This window comes from Gavialis gangeticus, unplaced genomic scaffold (assembly GCF_001723915.1).
Source record: "Gavialis gangeticus isolate Ggan-Ray unplaced genomic scaffold, GavGan_comp1, whole genome shotgun sequence".
NCBI classification, from domain to species: domain Eukaryota; kingdom Metazoa; phylum Chordata; order Crocodylia; family Gavialidae; genus Gavialis; species Gavialis gangeticus.
In genome coordinates, this window is record NW_017729016.1 from 15,872,830 (window position 1) to 15,891,751 (window position 18,922).

The window sequence follows — 18,922 nt, forward strand, 5'->3', positions numbered from 1 at the left end:
TATTGTTTTAAAAATCTCTCAATTCTTACCCAATCCTGTGATGTTGGAGGGTCTGATGCAAGAATTTTGACCGTCTGGGGTGAGTAACACTGCATCTATTATTCATGTTTTATTCTTTGCTCTGATTTCCTAGCTTGCTTTGGAACTTGAGCTTTGAGATTCCTGTCTTTATATTTTATATTTACAAAAAGAAAAACACCTTCATTTCACAGAACGCAGGGGTCCAGGAGCCTCACCGTTTAAGTGATGATTCCAGATGGGAAACTAAAACCCTATCACTGCTTAGAAAATGGATTTACTAAAGCAACCAGGATTCGCCTCCTTTGACCCTCTCTTGCTAGCCTGAGATAAAGAGGAGCTGAAGTCTTCCCTTACAGGGGCCCAGGCAAGCCTAATAGTAGTTGGGGAAGAGGCATAAATTAGTATCCTTGTAGCAGAGGCTTAAATACCATAAATTAAAACAAAGAAACCCTTTGTTTTGGTGCAGGTAGGTGGAAGTGTCCCATAGAGTAGGCAAAGCAGGCTATTCAGCCACCGGCCTCTGCTTCAACACCAGCAAGGGGACAGTTGTATTGGTGACTTCATCTAACAATGAAGGTTGTTTCCTATGAAAGCTTATGCCTCTCTGAACCGGTTAGTCTCCAAGGTGCTACCCTACTCTACCTTCTGCTTTGTGGCTTCAATGACACCTGTTCACTAGGAAGCAGCTGAGACCCAAGCATGGCACATAAGCCATTGAGCAGCCATTGGAGGACAGACTCACTTGCTATCAAGCTGAGTTTAATTAGAATCAGCTGCTTAGCAGGGGGCAAAAGGCTTCATAGCCTATTACCCCTCTCAGGAGTCACATAGTTCTCTTTCAGGAAGATACAAGCCATGTAGGGACATTACATTTGCAGTGCTATACGTGCCCTTGTTGTGCCACAAAAATCAAGCACAGACATGTACGCCCCTGTAGCCCTACAACAGTAGCGGGACTGCTGGAAAATACTGCTGGGTAAAACAGGAAACTAGCACTATGTCTAACGTGTGCACAGTGATAGAGGTTGAAATACAAAGATTGGGCCAGCAGTTGTAGTGTAAATCAAAAGAAATTCTATTGAAGCCAATGGACTTACTCCAGATTTACCCTCAGGGTCCTACAACAAGGAATAAACCCATTGTCTCCATGAGCCAAAGGTGCTGAGAACTGCTATTTCCCTTCCTGCCTGTGCTTTTCTCTGCCTCTAACGCGGCCGATAATGGGTATTAAAGAGCCTGTTCCTGAGCTGGTGTATATCAGTGTAGTGCTAGTGAAGCCTATGGAGGCACACTGATTCATATCAGCAGAAATTTGGCCCCAGTGTTGATATTGTTTTTCTGTCTTCCTATAATTCCACATCCTCTCATGAAATAATGCTGAGCAGCCTTGTCAACACAATTTCATAGCCATGCTAGAGCCTACCTTTTGTGCAGTATTTCTGAGTATGTCCACTCCAGAAACAGTTTGGGAAAATAGATTGAAAAAATCCATCAGAAACAGCGGCACCAGGCTGTTTTCAGTTCATATCTGGCTCTTAATCATATGCTGGAGCTCCTGGAAACATAGCTGGATATGCATGCCCATGAGTATTCATTAAGAAAATAAAAAAGAACTAAACTTTGTCTGTCCCTACTTATACTCAGGCATTGTGCAAAGGCCTAGTAGATCATCATACTTTCCACTTCTTCTGTCTGGGGACCTGGGGAGTCTTAGTGATTAATTAAGCCTCACAACAGCCATATCCCCATTTTAGAGATAGGGAAATTAAGGCTGAGAAAACTCATGCCGAATCCACACCTGCCAACACCCAGCCTTGCATTTTCACCATGTTAGCCTTCCTTCCCCTCCAGACGTTGGCAACGAACAGAAGTGCCACCTGGCACCAGTGCAAAATTTGCCTTTTTTTGAAGTTTCTAAAATTTCTGCTGGGAAGGAGACAACAATATAATTATCATCAACAACAAGCTGGGATGAAAAGTTATACCTTGCCTTCTACTCTGGGTAAATACATTGTCTCAGTGTACCTGGGTATGGGTATCTTAGAGAGTCTGGTTCCAATTATCTAGCTCCTAAAGACTCTAGTTGCTCCACACTGAAAATACAGGAGCTGAATTCTGATCAGCTACACCGAAGTCTGGAACAGCCCCAATGATGAAACTAAGATCAACCTCTAGCCCTTATTGTCTATTTCTACCATGCTACAGGAATTATACATAATACATTGAAGTAGATAAGGGGTTCAGGAGAACAAACACAGCCAAAGTCCCCTAAGTATACAGGTCATATTTCCCCAAAATAGAGACATCTGCATCTCCAAATTTAGAAATGATTTTTCCCTTTCCAAATGGGTAATAACCCAGGGAGCGCTGTACATATTTTTTTTCTATTTTGAATTCTGTTAACTGACAATTTAACCTAAAATCCTTCGTATTTTCTACTTGTTCAGCTGTAAATAGAGACTGACAGTTTATTTTCAACATCCTGGTTAAAAAAAAAAAAAAAGAAAAAAAACATTTGAAATAAATACTTATGGCTCCATGACAGACTACAGACGTGAAGTCGATGCTCCATAGCAATCTCTTGGAGCTGTCACACTCTGTGATCGGTCTTTTACAAACACAAACACTGTTGATTTCTTATCAAATGTAAAACCTCCACAGCTCTTTCTTAAATGGTTACCACTAGCATGAAATTGACATTGTGAATCACATGTGACACTGACTTGTCTGCCTTGTAATTGATCTGTGCTTAGGAAAGGAGACAGAGCCTGTACAAGCTTCAGTCCCAATCACTGAGTCTTCAGCACATACCAAGCTCTCAGCAATCTGCTCAGGACCCAAGTGATGGCAAATTGTTCTAAATGATAGAAAACTGTAAGGAGGAGGAAGGGGGGAAAGGAGCTCGATTCATCTAAGTTGTGTGTGTTTTTAATACTGATTCTCTGAGGTGTCAATTTCAATTTCAATGGATTCATTATTATGCACATCAAACTGCTGTAATTGGCTGCCACAGAAATTTATTTCTTAAAAAAAAAAAGAGAGAGAGAGGGAGAGGGGATGTGAGATGGCACGTTAAAGAGGGTTTGGAAGCTGCCTGTGCCATCTTGAGATTGGCAGAAAAAAAGAGAGATTGGCATGCTAACAGGATCCCATTCTCTTTGGTTAACTAAATGCCACATGAAAACAAAAGTCTGTCGAGGTGTCAGTGTCAGACTGAAACTGCAAACAGAACGCTCCGGTTCCAGAAGCCGGAGCCCCTGCCCACTGTCTCATCGTCGTACTGCCATCTGAGAGCAGGCGGGGGGCTCCCTTTGCAATGCTTAGCTTTGCTTCACTGTGTGGGGTTGCTTTCCATCCCTCTCCCTGCCTTCCCACTCCCTTACCTTTCTCAGTGGCAGCCTCTCTCCCTGTCTATTCAATAACACGGGATCATTGTGCAAGAAATTCACATTCTGCCTTTTCAGGGCATCACTTTACTAAATGAGGCCTCCATATTCAGATTGTGATCTACTACCTACCTGTGAGGGAGAGCTAAAAAAAAAAAAAAAAAAGCTTTCAGAGCCCCCTCTAACTCTGGGTCTTTGTCAGGTAGTCCAAAGTTAGTCTACTCTTTGGCTGCCTATTGTGAAGTCTGTATTGCTGTGGTTTGGGGTGAATGTGGAAAATAAACTAGAGCATCTTAATCAAATATTTACATAAAAGTATTTTGAATATATATAATTATGTTCTTATTGGCTGGGAGTGCAAGTAGAAATAAAATGTTCCATCTATTTATAAAATGGAATAATCAATCTATATAAAACTAATCTATTTTTCATGCCACATATTTATCTAATCTGAAATATATTAGTTACCATGGAGCAATGATGTCACTCATATGAATGACATCTACGAAGACTAAAGTTAGTTTCTCTGTAACTACAGAGCCTGATTCCTCTGTGCATATGCCTGACTTACCCCTGTGAGTATTCTCATTGAAACCCATAGCATTACTCACTAGTGTCAAATAAAGTGCGTCTTCAGAGAACACAATATCAGGGCCTAGCCTTGTGTACCCAGGTTATGAAATATCACGGCTAATGTTATCCTTATCCTTCTGGCTGTATTATATACACATACATAGGAGCATGTGTACACATGTAAATTTGAGCCTCTGCTCATTTGTATCTTATCCAAAGTCAAGCAAATACACGCAATGAATTCTGAAGGGCAGTAATCACTCATGTTTATAGTTGTTTGGAGCAGTTCAGGAAGTGGTGGTGGCAGAGTGTGTGTGTGTGCGCGTGCACACTTGCACACACACAGGCACACATATATTACCCATTGTGAGAAGTTTAACTTAATGCAATGTCGCATTTAATTTATGGAAGGCACCCAGTTGCTATGGCACTGAGTACATTAAAAAGAAACTCAATCAATAAATAAGTGAAATTGTTGTCAATAGGAATTTTGTACCAAGATGAACAGTAGATCATGACCCTTTATTCAGAGGGGTAGGGGAGTTATAATTTCTTTCACTCTTTTTGAATGTAGCTTCACCATCACTTAAGAGAAAGGTGTTTCCTGAATGAGAGCTATGTCAGTATTGATTTTGTTCAAGAATAATATAAATGTTTTCCTTTTGCCAGATTTATTGAGACCTTTGACATTCCAGGAAAGGATTTTCATATTCAAGTCTAAAACTTACTGTCTGGTGCATCCAAAGAAAATGAATCTGGGTAGCAGAACAACAAACGTATTTGTGGGGAAAGACCTCTGATATGTAATGCTGATTATTCCGAGAACCCAGCGGGGTATAGTGTAAGTAGCAATTTTTCAGTATTTTTCAGAAACGTAATTATGACAAAAAAAAATCATTAGGTCAAATATTTCAAAATAGTACATCCTATTTGTGTAGCTGAAGGTGTATGATCAAGGTCATTCATCATATCACTCATTGGAAGGGTTCCCCCCCATAATATATTTTCAACACAAAGGCTAATTCACCAATAAATTTTTACTGACTCCTGGTGCCAACCCCTCACAAAAATAGAATGTAAATAGACAGATGAAATCTTCAAAAAAATGTCCTTCGAGTCAAGAAATATTAGACAGCTGAAACCCAGGGCTATAAAGTACAAGAAAATAGTCAACATGCTCAGTCATATTAGCTACTAAAATGTCATTGTGTTCTGGATTAGAAACGGGATGCAAAATTCCACAGGAGGAAACCGACAGACAAGAGCTAGATATTGCACTTCGGGGCATATGCAGGGGACACCTTTTCACTGCCTCTAAACAGTGAATCCCTATGTATTTCCTAACTCTATGTATAAATCACTATGTATTTCCTAACTCTGAAGGAGTTAGGGAATAAACTCGTGGAAGAAATGCAGCAAATTCCTTCCTCTCAGTTTAATCAGTAAAACTGGGAATAATATTTGACTCCTTCATCGATGAAGCCCCTGGGCCAGTCCTGTCTCTCTGAACGAGTGGGAATGAATGAATGAAGTGCGTGTCTATCATAGATCCTTATATACCCCCTATGCAGGTCCAGTTCAGCTGTACACCATGGACTGGGGGAAGGCCATAGGCTCTTTGCTCACACAGGGGAGGATAGTTTCAGCACTAGCAGTATCTGGATTGTTCTTGACCTTGGAGAAACACAAAGCCTGCCACCGGCTCTGACATGGAAGTGCAGTGAGTAGGATATATGGACAAGGGCCAGTACAGCATTGCCAATTTGCAAGAGTTACCGTATGTTTCTCAAAGCCCCGACTCCTGGAGTCAGGTGGTTACAGGGGGAGCTCAGTGTTTGCTGAACATCTGGGGTTGCCAATGCTACTAGCACAGCTGCAATTGCCCTCTACTAGCCCAGCTTGCCTAAGACATTGAACCAACAGGAATCACCTGGATGTGGATAGAACTGCCTGCCCAACTCACTGCAGGAAGAGAACCATAGCTCCTAAACCCCATTTCATGACTCAGAAAGTCCTTTGGCAATTCCTTCCCTACCCAAAATGGAGATTTAAAAGCTATATTACAAGAAAGCCAAAGCCCTGCTTAAAGTGGGTGAGCCTTGCTAGGTTCAAAGGCTGTGAGAGATTCCTCTGCTCCAGTGGGTTCATTACACCGCTCAGCTCCATTCTTCTGGGCATCATCATAACGAGCGCAATGTGAGAATTTAGATAAATAGAGATAAGGGCGACTGCCTGTCTGTGTGTACATACAGCGAACGGAATCAGAAGGGCCTTGCAGTGAGACGCTGGATTTTAAGGCCTGACAGAGCAATCGTGTTACCCGCTCAGTGCCCTCATGGACAGACAGTATCTTGTCGACAAATCTAGCACCAGGTGTCCTTACAAATTCATGCTGAACCGCACTGCATCTGTTTAAAACAAATGATGCACCAAAGAACCAGCCATGTGTGCAACACTCAAAGGGGCTAATGCTAGCTGGTGGCAGGGCCCTAGCAGTAGGGATTTGCTATTAGGAGGGAATGCATTCTGGCGGCTTGAACTGGAGCCTGGGATGTCTGGGATATGTTCCCAGCTTTGCTCCTGACCTGTTGTGTGAACCTCAGCAGATTACTTGACTTGGGAAGATTGGAAAAAATACCTGCCTACCTCACAAGCAGGCAGAGAGTCAATCAAGTGCAGTCTGTAGCTATCATAGGTGCTCCCATCACTGCAGTATCCAAGTAGTTCCTGGACCCTTCCTGGATGTTTTCTCACACCATCCCCATGGGGTAGACCTGGTAGGGCAGTGCTATTATTCCCATTATCCCCATCTATGATTTGCCCATGGTCACATGGAAGGTGTCTGGTGCACCAAAGAACTGAATCCATATATACCAAGCCCTGAGTGCCCTGACCACTGCATTATCCTTCCTCCCCTGCAAAACATTGACTCGGAGGAAGGTTTTGTGGGTACCCTGGATCTAGTTCAGCATCACACAGGGATGTGAACTGTTAATCAACACCATGCAATTCTCCATCTCAGCTATCCTGTTTTGCAGGGTGGGATCTGCCTCCATCCTATGATATAGCTACTGTGCCTGTCTTTTCATTATTGTTACATTATAAAAAAATGCAGGTACCATTTTCAGAAGGACATAAGAGACTTAGGCCCCTGATTCCCACGGTGTTATCCTGGCTCTTTCCTGGCCTTACTGGGTCATTCTGGGTTTCCATGTGCAAGTTCCCCAAGTAATAGCCAGGGCTCTCTGCACCCTTTATAAAAATGACTCTCTCTCCTGTTGAGCCTTTCAATCTACCAAACGTGGGACATAGCAGGGGATAAGGGTGTGATGTGTGCAGTGCACACTGTACTGTTATAGCCCCTTACTCAGGGCCCGGGTCAAAACCTACTGAAGCCAATGGAAATGATTTCAATAAGGTTTGGGATGAACACCCTAGATTTCTCTTATGAATCTTTATTATCCTGGGAATTCCTCAGGCTTTCCTGGGAGTGATTATTGGAGGTGGGGGCTTTTTCATCTCCCCCTGCTCTCAAACAGGAAGGAATCTCTGGGGCTAGTGAGAGAGCACAGTGATCTGAACACAGGAGCTGTGCTGCCCCGTGCATCTGGAGAGGGCATTGTGGGGCAAGGAGGGGAGCAGACGAGGAAGGGAAAATGCCCTCAACTATCTTCTCACCCATCCAGCTCTGTGCAGCGAGAGGGCATAAAGAGTGTGAGTGAGAGAGAGAGAGGGAGAGAGAAGCCCCTGGCCAGTCCTGTCTCTCTGAATGAGTGGGGGAAAGAGAAAAAAAATCAAAACTTTAAGGTATATGAACTGTGAAATTAAATCGAAATACTCAAATAAGGAATCACATAACAACATAAGCAAAGATGTTTACCAGGGCTTGAAGTTAAATACAGATTTTTTCATAAACCCTAACACAAAATGCAATAAAGTTCTGTGGAATGTTAAATATAATTTACTATGGAAAATCATTCCTTGCTGCCATAAACCTTCTTGTGCGCTGTCACCTCCAAGGGATCAGGCCAGGAGCAGCCAGCAGCACTCACTACAATACCTCCGTCAGGATTTCTCTGTCCAAAGTGATTACAGTAATATTTAGCAGGCACACTGCCTTTTTTATCTGCAATGTATCTAACAAAGAGTAGCTAATTAATCTGCCATGCAGCTCTTAGAAGTGCCAAGTTCCTCTAGCACGGGGCCTCTGTAGAGTCTGTGATCCAGGTCTTCATGCAGAATCAAATTCCTTGCTGATGTTATACCCGTGGCTTCCCCAGAGTGGTACAGGGTATAAGTCAGTTAGGAATGTGGCCCAATGCATTTCATTGTCCATCTGGACTTTTCAGTGCCTGGCTAGAAGCTGGAGAGCTCAGTCTGAGGAAATCACAGTCTCACAGGAAGCTTCAGTCTTGAATATTCCCCTTCTTGCTCTCCCATGGTGTATCTGACATTAACACCCCGAACTGACAGCACAAAGGCGGCATCTGGAGAGCATAGCCTGTGGCTCTCCAGTCACGGCTGGTGGACTTGTGGTATATCCAGATATATTCATTAAAACTCTAATCAAGCAGAAGCTCATTTGTGGAATTGTCTTTGAATAAAAAAAAATGGTCAAAGTAAAATCATCACAGTCCTGAACTGCTCCTGCTATAAAAGCTATTGGACAGCCCCGTTCAGTTAACTCCATCATTGCTTTTGGATGCTGCATATGTTTTTGTCAGCTCCTATTGAAATATGAAGAATTTACAGCCTAGGGACAACATAACAGGCTTCAACAGAGAGCTGGAACACAGTCTGTTAACAATGCTGTACCTGGGTTACTATTTAGCAAGAGAGGCATGAACATGCATGTGATATTACACATATGCACACACACACACTGATAGAAGTTTTACTGACATGCACACACAGATGCATGGACACATACATGTACATACATACACATGCACGTATAAAAATAGAGGAGTCCAGACCCTTGCTGTTGTCAATGGAACAATACTAATTATTGCCAAATGAAGGTCTGCCTGAGTGCATGAATATATGTATTATGTGCCATACTATATAGCTGTTATGCAAAACACGCCGAGTTTGTTGCATACACTTACACTCTCCCTCTCTCATACATGCAGACATAGATATATGGAATACACCTGTGTGTAGTTTATATCTTTAATTTTCTCACCTGCCAAACTTTGAGGTAGATGAACTGTGGCTGCTCAATAAGCTAATTCTGCTGGGACTATGTCTTAAGTTTCCAAATTTTGATTAAGCTATTTCTCTCATAACGCTCCCATTCTCTGCAGCAGATTTCCACCCAGCCAATGGTTTTATTTTATTTATTTTTGTAAAGAACAAAGCAATCTTTGCTTGACAAGGTTTTCTGCCCAAGCCACTTGTAGGAGGAAGCGTCTGAGGTCTGGGCTTGTTATAGTGACTCCTGGACCTGGGACAGTTTTTAAAGGGAGTTGCAAAAACCTCTATGCTAGAATCTGGCTTTTTGATTTAGTCAGGATGAAACATTTGTTGTGAGCACTGGGAGAGCAGGAGATGCCAATTCACAACAGCCCTGGGTTGAATGTCATGGGATTTTCTTTTAGTGTAGAAAGTGGAAAGGAGGAAGCGTGCAGTTATCCGATCTGTTTCCCAAAGGTGGACCGGCTGCTGCAGGGCAAAGAAAGGTACATAGTAAAGGTCAGGTGGAGCACTAAAAGTTGGGCCCATGTTTAGGACCGTTTCCAGTCAAGGAAAGTTATCTGGACCAGGAATCCCAGTTCAGGCCAGTCTCAAACTGGCTGGCTGGGAAAAAACAGGGCAAGCTTTAGTTTTGCAGCTTAGTCTAGCCCTAGGGGATGGCTGAAGTAAAGGAGGTTGCTCAGAGCTCAGCCCTGCTCCCGCAGAAATTGGTAGCAATTCCCCTAATGAGTGACAGTCAGTGGAGCCACACATGCACCATGATGAAGGAGGTTATTGGGGTTATTGCAAACAGGGGGTGGTTAGTGAAAGGGCCTCAAGTGGGTTTCCCATCTCGTGCGAGCGGCCAGCTAGCTGTGGGGTTCACAGCATAACATTACTAAACCCATAAATTGTGAGTCCTGTAACAACTTTCATCAGGCAAGAGAGAGTGCCCAGGAAATAGCACTCCTCCGGTGACTCGCTGGTCTGTGCTCTGCCTGTTGGATAAGAAGATACAAATGTGCTAAAACTAAACTAATTTTCAGCCTATGTGAGGAAAAAAAATTACTGTTCCTATCATGGTCTGGTTTGAAAGTCTAGGTCACTGGGGATGGAAGAGAATCCTTTGTGCCATCAAGTCCCAGGTGCATCATGTACCGGGCAGAACTTTAGCTTACAATTTGGGATTAAAGTAAATCCTAGTATTTTTCTGCATGCCTGCCTGCTCCCTGGCTCCCAGAGACTGCTGGGTAACTGCCTATTATCCCGTGGTTCCACTCCAGTGCCCTCCCCAATAAAACTTTTCATATCCTTATAAACGAACTAGATTGCCGTGTTATAAACATTTACACTGTGCTAACAGATCATCTCCGCACATCAGAATTGGCTAAATTCCCTTTTCCAGATGAATATATTGAAGGAGATTAGAGATATGATAGCTTTTCAGATTGCTGAACCCAGAGAAATTAGTTTAGTGAGCATTTACAGAGGCTAAATTGGAACCATTAAATAGTGGATTAAATTGATGGTACTTTCATTGTCTGTCCTTCGGTACTGCTGTAAAATCAATTAGCCGTCACTATTCCATTCTCCATATAGTGAGATTGTCAGCCTGGCTAGGAGCTGCAGAACCTCACAGCAGTAGCAAGCAGTGTGAAAATACACCTATTAGGTGATGTGGCATGAAATAACATCATAGGGCAGAATGTCCCAGTGAGATTTATCCCAGCCTTATCTCTACTTTAACAGAGAGGGGACAGACAATAGTCTCTGGTGACACTCTTATCCTTAGAACATGTGCACTGGGATGCTCTCTGGACTGACAATTATTACGTTGCCTCTCAACTGTCCTGAATTTTGCATCAGAAATCCTCTCTGCCCCCCTCCTCAAACTGGCAGTGTCCCACATTCAAAGCAGAGGCTTGGGAAAAAAAAAAAAGCAAAAAAAGCAGAGGCTTGGATCTGATTTGAAACGGCCAAACTTTCTACTCAGGGCTTTTGCTATTCAAGGGTATTGCAAGGCAAAGTGCTGAGTCCTCTTAGTCTGATTGCTTATTAATGTATAGAAGCATGTTTCATGGGGATGGGGACCGTGGTGCTCTGTGGTAAATTAAGGCAAGCATGGAGAAACAAGCATACAGATCCTGCTGCTGCTGCTAGGAGGCACTTTCCTTCCAGGAACCCCCCGTGCTTTCCAGACAGTAATGACTGCCTCCACTGTGGGAGCAACTGTCCTTCCTACAAAGGGGAAACCAAGGCACAGAGGTTAAGTGAGCATCTTGGCTCACATCCCCTGGCAAGAAGGTGGGGGATGCGGAGCCAGAAACAACAGCAATGCCAGTGTTTCATGCATTTGGTCCATGCACCTGGCAGCACTTTGGACTTAGGGTTACAGATTTTTCACCCAGTTTTATACACGGGGAAACTAAGGTATAGATAAGGGAAGGGATTTTCTCCTGGCCGCAGAGTCAGTGCCAGACCTCGTGTCCCCTGATCTCCAGCCTGTTTTCCTGTGCTGCACTGCCAGGGTTTGCGCCCATCCTCCTTTCTCTGCCTGCTGCTCACACCACTGCCTGGCACTCCCTCCTGCCAGGGGAAATTTAACCAAACAAACGTTTAAATCTTTAGTTTGGAAGCAGGCACCCGCTTTGTGGAGGTTTTTCACCGTGATCCCTCACCCCTGTTCTTACGGAGCATTGTCCCCGACTTAAGAATTGACAGGGCTGGGGAGATTAGCAAGTCACAGAGCTTAAAGAGAATTTTTTCCAGCCCATGGTGCTTTAATTTCAATTTTAAGTTTTAAATGAGCCTGGAAATGGAAAACAAGGACATTCCAACATGACTAATTCCATCTCCCCTTTCTTCGATTAAGATGGCAAGTTCTTCCTGAATTCTTCATCAACGTTCATTTAATTATGCTTCAAGAAGGAGCCGTCCAGCCTCATTCAGTGCTGTATTAGGTGTTCCACTGAAGTTACAAATAGAAACAAATGGAATATTTTTTTCCTGGGCTGCTCTCTGGTGTTATTGTTAATTGAGGGGGGAGACCTACAGCCACAGAGCTTGGCTCTAAACATGCACCTGACTTGGCCCGGTGTTCGGGGTGCTTGAGTTTGGCATGATGTTCAGAAACAGCGAGACGTGGGAGAATTTCTCAGTTCCACCGAAAACAAGGGGACCTTGCTACTGCTGCTCAGGGGCATGGCTTCCCCCATGAAGTCTAGATTCAGTTCAGAACATCCTCACCCCTTTGGAGCAGGGTGTTTAGATCTGGCCTGGATACATCTTACATTTTATAATGTGCCCTGCCACCTGTCCAAGCTGGAAGCCCTATCATGATCAGTGGCACCACACCTAAGTTCACCACGAGGAAGTGCATGCAAAACTTTTGGATGTGCAGCTTGAGTGAACAAGCTTATTAGGTGAAACTCCCCAAAATCTCAATCTCCTGAGTGACAAAGGACTTCCTCCACACCTCACGTTTAATGTTTTCTCATGTACTGAACCCAAAAAGCCAGCAGACGGGATAGCACAAAGGGTCATGGTTTCTGCCAACCCCTTTAACCAAGCTATGGGCAAGTTTACAAAGATATCCTTGAGTGCCTGCCTAATCAGGTCTCGTTTTTCCAGTGGGGGTAGCAGTGATTGCTTAGTTATCAGTAGAATCTCATTGTTAATTGATGTTTTAGTGCCTTTATTTCCTGGACATCTCATGCGTGATGAGGGCAGCACCTTTTGCAAATAAATCACACTGTGGTCTATTCAACCTTCAAACCTCTACTTTCCTTCCTCCTGAAGGGTTGGATAGCAAGGAAAAAATGCTTGTTTTCCAAGTACTTTCCTTGCGGGCACTTTCATCACCACATACTTCTTATGTCCATTGAGCTTCCTGAGCCTCATCTCCCCCAAAAGGGCTTTTACAAGAAGAGCCTGGACTATAATGCTATATTTTGCTTCCAAAGTGTAACACATTTCCTGTCTACAGCCAATCGCAGATCCCAGCCTCTTACATCTTACAGTGGGTGACATCTTCCTTTTCTGCTTCCTGCCCTAGTGACATCCCAGTTTTAACTCTGATATAGCTTCTTGTCTGTTGGGAGCATCTTGTTCATACTAAAGTTTTGTTTCTCTGGCTTTTCAAGGATCCCTTTCATCGCCTAGTCATGAAACAAATGGTGATGACTGTAGACCAGTTCCAATGTGTAGGAAAATGAGATGTGTCCTAAGGTGATCCATGAGCATTTATCCTTACCAGAGTCTGCACCCACAAACTGTGAAGAGGGCCGGTCCAGTGTTTGGGGAACTAGGCAGTCTGGGTTCTAGTCTCTATTGTACCCCACACTTTTGGTGGGACCTTGGGAAAGATACTTAGTCTCTTCCAGCCACAGTTCCCTATTTATAAAACGGGGACAGCAGCACGTATGGCAAACACTGTAAGGCATTCACATACTACAGTAGTGGGGACTACATAAGCATGCTAGATAGTTCTGTTGGTGCAAAGCAAAGCCTTTCTTCCTCTAAAATCTTTCTACTGCACTTGAGATTTTGCAGGACAAGCATCAGCTCTTGTCCAGGTTCTTTTCTTCCTCTCGCTTCCCAACTTGACTCACTTCCTCTCTCTCTGCCACCTCACTTTCTCAGGATAACCACCTATGCCCTCACTACACCAGGGCTTTGCTTCAGTCTTCCATATGACACTGACCCCAGAATGCAAAAGAGCTCAATGGGAACCTGTTCTTTTAAATGTCTGGTGACCATCCTCATTGACTAATTATTCTTCAACTCATGGAAAGTTATAGCAAGTCACACTCTCTGAATCATGAATTCTCCTCTCATTGCTGATGAAGGGCGCTGTTTCTCAATCAAGGAGCTTATGCAGTCAGCCTATGAGATACATCTAACCGCTTTACTGTTGCCCCATTTATCATCGTTTCCATTTTTGCGTTGATGGGTATCATACACCGCAAAGAGCCAGCCCAGCCGTGAAATGATACCAGCCTGGCAACCTCATAATTATCAGGTCTCACATATCAATTCCCTTCAAACCCTTTGTGACACACCATTGCATCCTCATAAACTTGCTCATCTGACAGATCAGCACTGTGCAACCTAACTGCTTGCAAGTATCAAGGTAATATCCCTGGGGACAAATTTAGCCCTGGCATAAGTGAGTCTCATTGGCTTCAGTGAGAGCTTTGCCTGTAAGTGCCATGCCCAAGGTCTCTGCCCTGTATGCTGAGAGCTGGTCTTCTTTGTCTTGCATGCAGGTGACGTTTTAGTGGCCACTCTGCCCTGTTCAGTTTATTCAGTCTTCAACCTGGTGTGTGCCACCATGATGCTCAACAACGACTGATCCTCCATGTTGTTGTTTCATCTACTGTTGCAGCAGAATCATAATCCTCTCCATCTCAAGCTGACAACAAAGGAAGTCACAGGGAAGCTCACACAACAGTCGTAGTCACCTAATGCAAACTAACAGGCTGATGAAATGCAGAGAAATTGCACTACACAAAGCCACTCACACAGGAATATTCCCAATAACATTCACTTACCCTTGACACACAGGAGATCCCAAATGAACATGTAGTCAGGCCAATATGGCACTGTATGTTCCCTAGATTCAGTTGTTGGATGGAACTGAAAAACCTGTTTTGGAAGGTATGCAGTAGCATTAACAAGAAATTGTTTCATGCTGCATCCAGCAAAGGTGAAAGTATTGATAAAAGACCACTCTCATCTCTCCTTGGGGAGGCCCCAGACTTCTTAAAAACCATATTTAGAAACAATTTCTCTATACCGTAGAAAAAGGATTGCCCATAGGGTTAGTAGGATACTGGGCCTCAGGGGCAGCCTCTGTTGTGTCATTTACACAAGTTTCCATTCTATGATGTCTGTAATCCTCAGTGGTAACAATAATAGGTTAATATGGGAAATCACTAGGCACCTTTGATTGTTATTTTGCCTTTCAAAAATAAGTTCAACATTCCTTCCTTTTCCCAGTTAGGCTGTCCAAGACACAGAATGGGACAGAAGTTTCTCCTGATTATCAATACCTTTGCTTATGTGGGCACTATTGTGTTTCAGAATCATGTAGTGGCACTATTGTAGCCTGTGAGGTTGAACTGAGGCATGATCATTGCTGGTTGAAAACTTTTCCCTTGAAATGGTTTGCAGTGAACCTCCATCTTTTGTTGTGGAAGCCACCAGAACCACAGAGCACTGAATGTTTTGATGAGTTAGTAAAGCAGAGTTATCTGGAACTCCCTGTATCCATATGTTTTTCATATTGTTAATACTGGGTGCATCTACATATACGCACTAACTGTGCAGTAACCAAAATTACTGCACAGTACAGGCATGCATATACACATGCATGCCTGTACTGCACAATAAATATGACAATTTATGCCAACTTGAGTGTAAATTTGATACCTGCATCATGTAGGTACCAAATTTATGCCTGATTAGTTACTGTGCAGTAACGCATGTGTAGACACCTTACTGTGCAGTAATACTGTGTGTGTGGACTGAGTCTGAAGTCAGTCCACACACTGCATTAATACGCTTTAATGCCTGCACGTGTAGATGCCGGCCTGTTCCTGCTTACTATGCAGTAATTTACTGTGCAGTAAATTTAAGCCAGCATAAATGCACATGTAGACATACCTGCTGTGTAAAAGTTAAAGACCCAATGGGTGCATTTTACATTTGTCTCTGGACCTATGAAGGGTTATCGTGCACAGGAGTATCATTAGATCCATCTGCATAGAAGGCTGGCATGCAGTGAGGTTGCTATAACATCTATAGAATGGTATTGCGGCAGCACAATAGGGGGCGCTACTATGCAGAGCCATCCACCTCTGTGCCAGGCCCAAAACCATGCTTTGGGAGTCTCTCCTGGGGAGCCTATGTCTGACCGTCCCCCTTTCTGGAGAACTCCCACAAGCCTGGGGTAATGCTGCCACCATCCAGGCACTGGTTTCTGTTAGGGCTCTGTGCAGCCCAGGGTACACAGACCCTGAAGGCCTTGGGGGTGCTTTACCCACTGGTGATATTTCTGTGTGCTTCTTTTAGCCTGAAGCCTCCCAGGGTAACCTCAGGTATGACTGAGGGAAAAAATACACAGCCAAGCTCTTTGGGGAGCAGAAAGGCCCCTTTTCTTTGCCTCTTATGCAGTGAAATAGCCAGTCATGCTGCAACCCAATACCTTTATTGATAGGGGGAGAGAATGTCCTGTTCCAAAATGCTGCCGGAGGAAGAGAGCAAGCTTCCCCTCCCATCAGGAATTTATACAGCCCGGTCACCTAGGTGACCAGGTTAAAACCAAAGAGCAAGCAGGTGAAAGAGAGAGGGGTGTAGACAGATTGACCCAAGCAGGGACAGACAGAGGGGGACTTCTTCACAGGTATACGGTAACTCAGTGGCTTGTGGGCCCTGGAACGCCTAGTCAGATAACTACTTATTTGAAACAGTAACAAGCACTTTTTTCTACCTGACTGTTCCTCGAGAATTAACAGTCCAGCATCACGCTGGACTTTGCTAGTTGCCGAATGGATGAGACATGCAAGCTTAGTGAATCTACAGAAAGGTTTAGCCCAAGATCTCTCTTTTCCTAGAATACTTTAGGATCTGTCTAGGCAATGCAAAGCAGAGCTTACTGGCTCACATGTAGTGCTGCACCAATACAGCTCTAGTGCTAGCACCTACAGAACCAGCAAGGCATGTCTCAGCTGGGCTGTACATTGACACCTGTGGCCTTTCCTGACATACAGCAATAGATTTGAATGCAAGGATGAGGATTCCCAACTGAAAATCAACATGCTGTGTTTAAGTGGAGCTCTCCTCTTTTTAAATGGAGCTATCCACGATCTACCCTGCCTGAGGATCTGGCTAGTATTGTGGGTCTTGGTACTGATCAGTACTGGCAGGAGGAAAGGGCTTGACATCTCTGACATTGAGTTAAATCTCTGCACTTATTATTTTTGCACAGTATTCTGGTGTTACAGGTTCTTTTATAGAGAGTGGACTGGAGGTTCTTGGGTTTCTAGCTACTTTTTTTGCTGGAAAAGTCTTGCCATTTCATCACAATTGATAGTTGGGGTGGAGAGCTATCATTCTGAGCAAACTTTCACTTTTTTCAAATGAACTAATTTTTTGCCGTATTTATAGCAACATTATACTGTGCTTCCCAGCCAGCAAAGGAGCTGAATTGGGGGGAGATCCACCCATTATAGGTCACACTGGATTTCATGATGGTTTGTTAGTAAGACCCCCAAGAGCAGCATGACTGCCCTATTCCCCCTAAGAAGCTTAAGCAAGTGTCCTGAAGCTGGATTTCATGATGGTTTGTTAGTAAGACTGACCTATTCCCCCTAAGAAGCTTAAGCAAGTGTCCTGAAGCTGCTCTTGAATCCGGGTTAGCCCCCAAATAAAAAAGGTTCAGACCAGCAGCCCACCATTAGGTGACAGCAATGTCTGCACCAAGAAGGGAAATATGGGCCAGATCTTGCAACCTGGCAACAGAATATGGGCCCTATTGGTTCATGTTAAGTCTGATCCAAAGCTCATTGAAGTCAATGAAAGACTTGCCATTGATTTTAATAAGCTTTGGATCAGGGCCATTGCCATTAGAATAATCTCAAAAAACTGGTAGGCAGGAGTAAATTAATTCCATATAAAAGGATCTGAAGGCAGATACTGAGAAGGGCTGGGCATGGAGCTAGGAATCCGCCACTTGTGTTTATTCTTAATGGCAATGAGAACAAAATGTATTTGACAAATTGGATTTTGACTCTTCTTGGAACGAGAATGTTTCCCCTCCTAACTTTACTTTGGTTTTGTTCAGAGGCCCCAAATTTGTAACATGTGGCTCAATCTTTAATAAGGGATGTTGGGTTTTAACTGATGTTATGTATTTTTCTCATTCTCCTTGTCCATTGAAATCAGGTTTATGTATAAATACATTTTAATTATATACACACACATGCACGCGCGTGCGCGCGCGCGCGCACACGCACACACACACACCTGATTTCAATGGACAGGGAGAATTAGAAAAATGCATAAAATCAATTAAAAGCCAACATTCCTTGTTTTATATATATAAAACAATTGAAAATAAATTATCTCAAATCTCCAGAAAGATCCTTTCACTGTGATTCCTGGAGCCACCAAGACACATGAACAATTAATCCTTGATTTCCAGGCCCAAGTGACTCAACCAATAAAACAGCTGTCAGCTGCCGGTCCTGGTGAGGTGCAGCCTAATATCCCAGGAGAGGATAATTATTCTTATCTGATTTGGCTCTGGAATGAAATCATAAAAAGCCTCGTCCCATTCTGTAAATTCAGTTCTTCTCAGCAGGTTAAGCAGAGCCCAAATGACTAACATTTCTGTCAGCACTGGCTCTGGCGAAGGGCTAATATACCATGAAGAATAACCCAATAATAAATCTTATTATGGGGGTGGGGGTAGAGAATGAAACCTCGGAGAACCAAGGAGGGTGGCAAGGAGATTATAGTGGCTGACTGAAAAGGTTTGCAGATTGCCACAATTCACAGTGAAATTTTGGAGTCACCTATAAAAACCACTCAACCTTTTTCACTGAAGGAAGCTGCTGCAAGCAAGGGCCTTTTTATTTTTTGGGGGGGCTCTTTGGATATATCTGTACATGATGGTGCTACCTTGTGGGGTGAAAATAATTAGATGGATGAACCCCTTAATGCTAAGACATGAGGGGAGGGACTTTCCAAAGTATTTAAGTGAT

The 18,922-nt window shown here is 43.5% G+C and overlaps 2 long non-coding RNA genes across 2 annotated transcripts; one reads left to right on the top strand and one right to left on the bottom strand.

Moving 5' to 3' along the window:
- Positions 1-240: 240 nt before the first annotated feature.
- LOC109294523 lies at positions 241-4,301 on the top strand. The gene is made up of 3 exons (XR_002096545.1): positions 241-2,945; positions 3,610-3,612; positions 4,290-4,301. It is a non-coding gene; the product is annotated as an uncharacterized LOC109294523 (long non-coding RNA).
- Positions 4,302-17,215: 12,914 nt separating this feature from the next.
- LOC109294522 lies at positions 17,216-18,137 on the bottom strand. Its single transcript, XR_002096544.1, has 2 exons — positions 17,519-18,137; positions 17,216-17,447 (listed from the first exon to the last, which is right to left on the bottom strand). It is a non-coding gene; the product is annotated as an uncharacterized LOC109294522 (long non-coding RNA).
- Between the last annotated feature and the right edge of the window lie 785 nt (positions 18,138-18,922).